An 11,187-nucleotide genomic window follows, 5' to 3' on the forward strand; every position below is an offset into this window, starting at 1 on the left:
AGAGAAAGGGAGATTGAGAATAGTGAAAAGATGCGTATTAACGATGAGCCAAACTTGGGTTCATTGAACTCGAGTATGGTGGAACTGCAACCCGAGCCAAACCCAAGTTCAATGAACTCGAGTATGAGTTTGGAATGTGGAACTACGATGCCTGAGCCATACTCACCTTTGGGTAATTCAGGTATTGTGTATGTAAAATTACACGGTACTCGAGTCCTTTGAAATTGAGTACAAGACACACAGTACTCAGGTTTGAGAACCTCGAGTACCAAATGGCAATTTTTAATGCCCAAAATCCAGCTCAACTAGTGCCATGCTGGCAGACTCACTAGGAACTTGAGTTCACTGAACTTGAGTACCAAATAAAACTCGTTGAAATAAAACTCAAGTACTAGAAAAGTGGTAGATTGCTAAATACTTTCCAAACAGTGCTAGATTGTCACAAACTTTTCCAAAACGTGGTATTTGGCTATTTTCACCCATTATACATATCATTCTTTGAAGTTTGAGGCACAGCTGAACCATACTTAAATTACTCATAGTCCCACAAGTACTAATAGACCCACTAATCAAACTTAATAGACCCATAAATGTGTTGGACAAAGAGCAAAGAGGCAAGAAAACCCACAATTCCAAGCATTAGGAAGACACTATAGCAGATGCAGGCCATGTATCCAAAGAAGAACGAGGTTTGCAACAAAATGGACATATTTGTTAGTGCATATTAATAATAAATGCAGTATCCAAAAACGTACAAACCTATTGATCCACCACAAAGAAAGGACCTTAGAAAGATTCATATGCATACTCTAATTAGTTAATAAAACTAGCACTGAAAGCTCTCCTTCAAGCTCAAGAAATTTCCTAGATAGACATAAAAGATTTTAAAATGTTAAAGGTTCTACTAAAGCATAAGCAATAGATTAGTAGATAAACCTATGGTCCAAAGATGCAACTTCCAGATTAACAAAATGTGAGATAGGTTATGTTAGGTTCTAAAAGTCTAGAACAATTGGCAAACCGTGAGCACAAACTTGTCTAGGTATGGATCTTAGAGTCTATAGAGTTTATTAGACAATGCTCAAGGTGTTACAAGTCAGAATACAAGAACATATAAGCTGCAGAAAGAAGAATTCAAATTCTGTGAAATCCGACCTATTGAAAATTAGATCCAACCGATTGAAAATTGTAGGAAATCAGATTCTGCAGAATTTTAATTAAGCCCAACAGCCCATTGGCCCATTATCTGATTAGGGTTTCAGATCTATTTCACATAGTATATAAAGGAAACCCTTAGGCACGTTTTGAAGAGACTTTGGAGGTGTTCTTGTGAGATCTAAAAGGTATTGTTCCTCCTTTTTCAAAGTCACTACCGGAAATCATTCTCATATCATTAGATCCGGTAGATCTGATGTTGCTACAACAAGATCATACATAGCTAATGATTTAAACCTTCAAGGGTGGTATTGGAGTCACAAACTGGAGAGTTTGTGTTGCTAAACCTTTGATTGGGATCTCAAAGTCATAAGCATGGGTACTTGTGTTGCAGTAAGTCCAAGAAGAGAAGGAGTCTGTAGATTCGGGGCTTGCACATGGTCGTGTCAGTAAGTTACTACATGAGGTAGTAGTAGATTTAGGGTTAAACCTTTTGTAAAAATTTCGATTTTCTTATAGTGGATTTACTTTACTTTAAGGATAGCTAGGTCAAATCCTCCCCAGGTTTTTACCTTGAAATGGTTTGTTTCATCAGTTTTTTAGCTTTTCTGCATTTGTGCATTATGTGATATATGCTTGTTTAACTTAGATATTAATAATAAACCTAATAATCAACTTGGTTAATTAATTAGGTTAATTAATTAAGTTGGATACAGGAAGAATACCAATATTAATAGTTGAGACAACATTTGATGGTACGACAAAAGACCATTTCAATTAGGCATTTACACTATTTTAGCAGAAATCAGTATCACTTACAACATCAGTAGGCCTAGTACAATTAAATACCAACAATAATCTAGTGACTAATCAATATAAGGGGTGCACAAAAGACTTCATAAAATCAAAACATGATAAGGAACTACTAGTTATAAATATAAACTAAGCTAGGCATTGAGGGACTTCAATTGAAAAAGATCAGTGATACAACAGAATCGACACTCATTCATAATTTATATATCAGTTTAGCTGACACTATTACAATGATAAGATTTCTTCTAATGCAATGTAAAAAAAATTGGAACCTATACACCAAAGTGCAATTCTTAGCATTCCCTTATGAAAGAGCAAACAAATGCTTCACCGTACAGATTTCAAGAGGCAAAGGATCTACCACTTACAATAGTTTGCAACTGCATGACTTCCACAGTTGTACTTTTAGTGTTTTGAATAAAACCGTATTCATTAAAAAGAATTTACATTTTACTGTGTCACAAGAAGTACACGAAATCTAGCTAATTGGTCTAGAAATTTTGGGCAGATTTGTTTTAAGTTATCGATTTCTTCATGATCCTTGCTACATCTGTTGTTGTATCCCCAAAGAGATACATGGACTGATGAATAAGATAAGTTCTTGTTTGGATCTATACTTTCGTTTCAATAAAAAAAAAATTGCAGCAGTAACAAATGACTATATGATAAAAATGTATGTGTACCTCCACCACCATTGATGATCTTCAGCAGCAAGCTAAAAGTAGGTCAAAGCCATAGTAACCAAAGCAATGACAATCAAAAGATTAATGAAGACAACAACGATGATGTTGTTTATGATGTTGAACTTGTAATCCCAAATACTAGAATATATGTGGTAAAGCTCAACATAGAACACCTTTGTACTGTACCAGCAGGATGATGGAATTTCTCTTGGGCACTTTGTGGTGTGGCAAGGATCCTGAAACTCAACTTTCCAATTTTTTCCAACACTCTTACCCAAAATGAACAATAGAAATGCAACAAACATCCATAAAACAACTATTAGCAAGATTGTTCCACAGGGAAGTGCTGCACTTACTCTGTAAGAAATTACAACCATATTAATTAAAAAGAATGTAAACAGCAGAGGACCATAAGAAAGGCATCCCATAAGCAATAGATTCCTTGTCTGTCAGGTCAAAATTCATAAAAACTAATCAATTCAGCAGGTTATACTTTAGGAGGTGCAAGTACCTTCGGCAATTTCATTAAAAAAAAATATCAATACAGACCCAATTTGTTCCTTCAAGTTGACAATAAGAAAAGGTTGATGTGTATGTTGCAACTCCATATGTAATTTCATATATGACACCAATGCTGCAATAGGTTTCCTCAGTCATATTGATAAAATATACCAACCAATCTGAGTATCAAAATTAGTACAATACTGAAATCTGAAAATGCAAACAGAAAAAAGTTACAAAAAAATTATCACTGTACTCATCTTAACTTAAGGACATAGTTAAATACTTAAATACTTACAAGACAAGACTTTGTTACTTAAATACTTACAGAGTAAACAATTGAGTGTTAGAACCAAGGACTGCAGCAAACAAAGACTTGTGATTTAGGTACCGAAACACATCACCAAGGATATTCTTCCATCCCTTCTCCTCTTGGTCATCAGCTAATACTTCATCGTATGCATGTCTTTCAAGGAATGAGTAAATAACATAAATTAAAAGTAAAGAAGGAAAATCATCCAATTGAAATGAATACTTATACATTCATACATATTCCATAAAAATTTTCTTAAGGATTCTCATGTAAAATGTTACAAGGCCACTAGTTAGGATGAGAATCATAACAAATGTATTCTCGGCCGAATTCCAGCAGATATGTAAGTGGTCTAGTAATGAAAAATACGGCAAGTATATTTTCATCCTTTTCTGTGATTTAGTGTCAGTTTCCTTCCATATCATATCGGAATTGAAGTCCACAAGTAATCCCCTGTCCTCAGGCAAGTCCATCACAATCTCTGTAGTGAGATTGATCTAAATTACACGGTCCTTATTAAAATGAACCTCAAAATGAAGATGATTGCAAAGAAACTATCTCTCATTTTGACCACTTGAGTCTAGCATTTTGATCCATCCAATGAATCCCCAGACTAGCATGTCATCAATATAAAATTTGTAGTAATAATGTCCTTTGACAACATTTCGGAATTGAGAAACTTCTTCCTTTGTCAACTTCTTCCTACAAACAACTTGATAATCTTTTTTTGTCAGGAATTCAAGTCAATATGGAGCACTAACAAGACGATCTCCATTCAATACCTCACCTAGAGTTTCCTTCTTCTCCTCTACATAATCTGTTAGTATAATCAATCCAAGTATAGGGAAAAATAACATATAAGAACAAGTAGTAAAAATATAGATTAGTTAACATAAAACATAAGTGAAGATGAAAACCTGAGAAGCAGAAAGGAAGATCGAAGTAACAATAAGTTTCATTGTATTTGAAAAAGGGGTAGGGTCATATTTTCTATGTAATTGGTTAACTATTTGACAAAACGCACTCTACTTGTAATTGGGTAGATCTAAGTTGGGTTTAATATCTCAAGAGGTATGTTGCTCAAAAATATCAAGAGGTATGTTGCTCAAAAATATCAAGTGGTATCTTTCAAGACATAAAGATTGTATTGGGGATATTACATAAAGTAATAATGGAAAAACAAGGTTAACACAAAAGATAAACAGAAAATAAATAACTTGAAAGCACAATATCATTTTTCTTAGACAATATTTGCCCCTACACTATTGTTGCTAAAGGGTTATCACAAATTTGTCCCCAAGATACAAACAAGATGTTGGGTTCTATAGATAGCAATTCTGGAGAATGACCCCAGGATTTCTTGTGTTTCTCTCTAACTTTCAAGTGAATATAAACCTTTATTTATACCCATAAGATTATATTTCATCAAAAGGCACATATGGAGAGTTAAATGTTTCATAAGGCCGTTTACAAAGCTTGAAACATCTTCAACCTTTCTGAACAGTCACTAGAAAATTCTATAGAAAATTCTGTTTTTCGAGTTTCAATCGGTCGACAGTTCCTTTCGATCAATTGAGTACTCTTTTCGATCGATCAAATAAGAATCGAACAATGATCGAGACATCCAGTGACTCCAGGATTTTTTCTTTACCATTTTTGATCGATCAAGCCAAAGCTTCAACTGATCGAAAATACTGATTTTCGAATTTTCACTTAGAAAATTCCAGAACTTGAATTTTCACTTTATGAAACCATATTCTCTAAACTCAAACATCATTATTACAACCTATCCTTGTATATACCTATATATATATATATATATATATATATATATATATATATATATATATATATATATAACAGATTGATCCAAGAAACAAGTGAAGAAAAGCTGATTCATTAAGTCTTGATAGAAACTCGACAGATACTGCTATCAAGGTTAAATGAAGTAGCTCGACACAAGCTCGATCTATCAAGGATTATGATTTCAGAATCCAGATATGAAATTTGGACCATGCTGTCTTATTATATTAGGGTTTCTTTTCTCACAACCCTAGACATATATAAGGCAGATTTTAAAAGCCATCATATACAGATACAGAGACCTAAAACTCATACTTCCTCTATGTGAAGCTACTGCATTTGTACGCTATAGGATTTTGTAACCAATTACTTCTTAATCTTCATTATTGATGAAGTGAAGAACTTTGCAGCCAACAACAACCATTCAAGTTGCTAGAGTTAGTCATGTACTAGGATCCGTGCAATGGAGTTAGTCACAGATTGGAGATTTGTGCAACAAAGGAAAGAATGCTACTACAAGATCAAGTCCAATTGGGTATTGTAGTGAAAGTTCAATTGAAGGTTGGTATTTTGTGATAGGCTAGGGTAGTGATAAGATTTCTCATTCTTATAACCGCTTGATTATTGATTAGTGGATTCTTGGAAGTAGTGACATTAAATTCACCTGATGAAGTTTTTTCTTTGCGAAAAGTTTTTCCCATTTGTTAACAAATCACCGTGTCAATTTAATTTCAGCTGCATTTAGTTTATTTGGTGATTTGTTAGTGCCTCCATGATTTGCATGTAATTGGACCTAATTAATCAACTTTGGTAATTGAATTAATTAACCGGGGTCAATCTATTTTATGTTGCATTAGCTAATTTATGGTAAGAAGCTCTCTCTGTCTCAAAAATTTGCAAGCAAAGATCTAGTATATAAACTTAAAGTTTATAGTCGTTAGAATAATGATTAGATGATTAAATTTATTATTTCTACGTATAAGATTCAACCACGCCAAATTCAAAACAGTGTACAGAATCAAATATACACATATCATCGTGAACACAACCCACCCAAACAGCCCACACAAATGCATATGAGGTTTATTTTTGGTATAAAAAAATAAAAACCTACAGATTTCAAGTATTGATACAAAAATAGTTTTCTTGATTCAATACTCATATATGCATAACATAAGCAAAACTCCAACCGATATAACCCATAAAATCCTGAATGGGAATCCTCCATATGAAAAAAGATGTTGGCAGAAGAACAGGAGATGCAAACACGCAAATCGATTTCAAATTAATGAAAATTCATATTGACACTAAATCAATTCAAACACTCAATTTGTAGGCAGACTGAGACTTCACCTGGGATTGTGAAGTGGCTCAACCTTGTTGACATAGAGAGGGACACGATCTCCTGCTTTGTAGTGATGGTCAATTGCATCTGATCTCACTAGACTCCCACAACACATTACAAGTATGGCGGAAAAATAATTGCCACAAATTTCTCCATTCTACTCTTGTTGCAACAAGAAAGAAATACTTAAAATTAGATAATAATAAAAAATGAATTCGTGTAACAGGGTTGATATACAGAGATATGTAAAAGCTAGACTATTTGTTCCAAGCATGACCACATAAGCAATACAAATATATGTGGTCATGTTATGATCATTGTCAGCACAAACTTTCAATCTTAAGTTTGTGAAGCCCTTGGGCACGGCTTACAAGTTCGAGAATCAAGAATCTCAAGACTTCAGACCTTTTCTTTTTTCTTTGTTCTACTTTTTGCATTTCAAATTTTATTTCATGGAACTGAATAAAATTGTGGTTTAGTGAAAGTATATATTGCTTGTTGTGAAGCTCATATAGCTTCAATTTCTGGAGGCTATGGTGGAGATAACAAGGATAGTGAAGACAGTATGGAAGAGATATATGTGATCCTAAGGTAGAGTGATGTTGGAAGAAGAGTAAACAATGGCAGAAATATGGTGTTGCTGGTATTGGTGGCAATGGCAGAGGCAAAATGGTGACAAAGGTGGCAATGTCAAAGATAGTGAAACTGACGATGGAAGGGTGGTGGAGGCTGCAAATGGAAGGTGTAATAGTATCATAGCTTGGGAGATGGTGTTGATGGTGGTCACGGTTGTTGCAGTAACAACCCAACTGGTTGAAGTGGTGGTGTAAATGGAGGTAGAGGAGACAACATCTGAACTGCTTGCAACCGACAAGACTTGGTATTGACAGATAGCAGCTACAGCTGAGGGTGTAAATCTTTTCAAGTAAAGAATGTTTCCCACAATCATAAGTCCAATAATTATAGTTGTAATGACAATAAGTAGATGCCTAAAATCTAAGGAACAGTTACCTGATGATATTAGTCGCAAATAACAAGTAGATGCCTAAAGTTTCGCACTAAGCTCAAGGTGCTAATGATCTAAAAATTTCTGGAACCCCCTGCATGTCAAATAATCACAATCTCAATGTCGAACCCTGTTAGAGCTAGTAATTTCAATTATTGGTTCTACAATGAAAGAGCAGAACAAATTAACTATACAATTTCTAAGAATACTATTTATGTATAAAGTATACTGTGAAGATAAGTTACAAGGAATATCAAGGACAAATCAACCTAAGTACAACACCAGCATAAGAAGATGACACACACACACGCACACATATATATATATGGCTAGTTCTTCCTTTTTGCTACAGAGAAAATCTGGTTTTGATTAATGATGTGTGCAACATCTATAATATTCACATACGAGGACTGACTCTATCACCAAATTTCTCAAATGAAGAGTAATTCAATATGACATATTTCAAGTCTCAGTGAGAAAACAAGTTCAAGTAGAAGCATAAGTCGCCCACCGTAATAAATATATGTCAGCTCTCATTTTATTTTTAGTCATCAAACAGCTTTAGTTACCATGGACTAGAAATCTTAATTTGCTTAGGGGCTACTCCTGCAGAGTGCAGGATATATAAAATTATCAATAATGAAACAAATCACATTCAAAGCATGAACAATAATGTAATTATAAGAGCGTATAACATTTCCAAGTTAGATATCTCATTATGACCTCCGAAGCCAATATGTCATAACAGCAAAATTCAAGAAAAAATTATTATTGATCATTTAATGTTGTAGCTATTACAATATATGTAACCCAAGGAAAATTATATATATAAACATGACTATAGCACTTGCAAAGTTGCAAAAATTTAGTAAGAACAAGTAACTTGAATGTCTTCAAGGGAAGCTACATATGTCTGTTCTGAATAGTTCTTCTGACGCAGGACAACCAGAACAAAATTGAAACAACAATAAAATAAAGGGATATGACCTGGGAGTCAGCACCTAGGCCTTGCTTGGAATTAGCATCAAGCGTGAAAACCACTAGAAGTCAGCATCTAGGGTAGACCTGGATTCAGCACCAGACCAAAGAAAGATCAAATGACCATTTTTTTTTTCATTCATCAAAAATATCACAATCTCCTCAAGGAGTACAATAGATTGCTTATAAAGGATTACTAAACCATAGTTCTAATTGGCTAGGAAACTCTAATTGCCTTATTACGAAAATAACCTTCCTTCCAAATTAAAATATTAATAGCCTACTAAACTACTAGGACCTAAAATATAAAAAATACAATTGACTTGCAAACATAAATAATACTAAATAAAAATCTTTTTGCGGTCACAAGATAATATCTCTTCACAAGATAAACTAAAGAGGTGAATTTAGAAAATAGAAAGACTCAGACAGGGCTGCGGGTTACCTATTGATATCATCACTAGGTTGCTGGTGGAATTGTAGCGGCGTCGTACTGGTCAAGTGAGGGCCATGGCAACAGCGGCTCTTGTGGCAGCAGAGTCGATGGGCGTTCGGTGATCACAGCTCTTGTAATCTAGGAGCTTCGGTTTATCGGTGGCGTGGGTTTGGGATTTCTGTGTTGAAGAGCATGACAGTGGGGGAAGGATTTTTTGGACTTTGGTGGTGGAAGAGCTGTCACTTGCGGTAGTTGTTTATGATGTGTCGGTTACTGTGGATTGATGGGATGCAAAACAAGGGATTTTGACAGTGGCGAGATAGTGGAGGTAAAGGGTGATGCCGGCAAGATTTTATGGGGTTTTCAGTAGTAGTAGGCAAAGATATAATTTCTCTGTGGGTGGAAAATGCAATGGCTTAAACTTTTTTTTTAAAGTATTTTCTGGTTCGGATTGACTGCGGTGATGCTTCAAACAGATCGGTGTTTGCTCTGATACCAAAATTGACGTAGGACAACCAGAACAAAACTGAAACAACAATAAAATAAAGGAATATGACTTAGGAGTCAGCACCTAGGCCTTACTTGGAGTCAGCACCAAGCGGAGAAACCACTAGGAGTCAGCACCAAGCGGAGAAACCACTAGGAGTCAGCACTTAGGGTAGACCTGAAGTCAACACTAGACCAAAGAAAGACCAAATGACCATTTTTTTTCATTCATAAAAAATATCACTATCTCCTTTAGGAGTACAATAAGTTGTTTATAAATAATTGCTAAACCCTAGTTCTAATTGGCTAGGTAACCCTAATTGCCTTATTATGAAAATAACCTTGTTTCCAAATTAAAATATTAATAGCCTAATAAACTGCTAGGACCTAAAGCATAAAAAATACAATTGACTTGCAAACATAAATAATACTAAATAAAAATCTTCTTGTGTCTCCCGCATCATCTTCCTTTACAAAGAAAATGGATTTTCCAAAAGGCAAGAGCATAATCATGAATTATTCTACATCTTGTATTCTCTAACTTGTATGCATGAACTTAAGTAAATAAGAGAAATAAAGTAAATAAGTAGAGAAAGAAATTGACCTTCAAAACTTTCTTTTTCTTCTTTTTTTTTTTCTTTCTTTTTCTCTTTGCTCGAGGCAAATAAAGGAAGGTTTTGAAACCCGGACCAAACCGTACGGTCCAACCAAGAAAACCTTGAACGTTCATTTTTGTGGTTCTTTTAGCCTCAAGAACCACTCTATGGGAAAAAAGTAGGGACCTGTACGAAAAGCAGTCAGACCTCACGGTTCTGAGAACCATGATCAGACCGCTTCTCACGGTTCCCTACTTCTCATTGAATCTTAACCTTAATAAAATAAAATAAAAATAAAAACAGAAAAGGAGAAAAGGAAGAAGACGACGACGACGAAGCAGGGGTGGCACCATGAAGCAACTGCTTCTTCTTCTTCTTCTTCTTCTTTCTTTTTTTTTTCTTCTTCTTCTCTGTCCGTCTCCCTCTCTCTCCTTTTTGCTGTATGTGGTCTGATTTCTCACTTTCTTTCTTTGTAATTTGTATTTGTTATGACTGCACTGACACTAGCTTTAGAAAATGGAAATATTGAAACTTTCTAAGCTCTCTACGTGTCTATAGTACATGACAGTGAATGACACTAGCTGCCTAGGAAATATTGAAAGCTTTTAAATATTGAATAAAAGATGAACTCTCCAGTCTCCACGTGAAAGCCCTCCACTCCTCCTTTTTAGCTTTGGCGCCTAACATGATGTGACATAATGTACGTGTATTGCCAGATTGCTACAGTATTGCAACAAATTTATATTTAGAATAATGCTAATATTACAATATTTTTAACAATTTTTGTCCTGTGAGTGATAAAAATATAAACTCATATACATTCACAGTTTTTTTCACTAGTCACAACTTATCATATAACGAGTTGTAGTAAAAGTTGTGTGAAATATTATAATAATAGTATTGCTATAATTTTTTTTGATAAACTAATAGAATTGCTATAATATTTAAAGTTTTTTTTGGAAATAGATATACTTATACTTATAATTATAAATGATTAAATAATTATTTTAATTTTTAAATTATTAGATAATTTAAATATTATATTTTATTTGAGGTAAGTGTCCTTCTCATT

The 11,187-nt window shown here is 34.3% G+C and overlaps 1 pseudogene; it reads right to left on the minus strand.

The window, feature by feature from the left end:
- Positions 1–565: 565 nt before the first annotated feature.
- On the minus strand, positions 566–8,119 carry LOC142627117 (transmembrane 9 superfamily member 2-like; annotated as a pseudogene).
- Positions 8,120–11,187: the final 3,068 nt, after the last annotated feature.

The sequence above is a fragment of the Castanea sativa genome, chromosome 3, assembly GCF_040712315.1.
Source record: "Castanea sativa cultivar Marrone di Chiusa Pesio chromosome 3, ASM4071231v1".
Taxonomy (NCBI): Eukaryota; Viridiplantae; Streptophyta; class Magnoliopsida; order Fagales; family Fagaceae; genus Castanea; species Castanea sativa.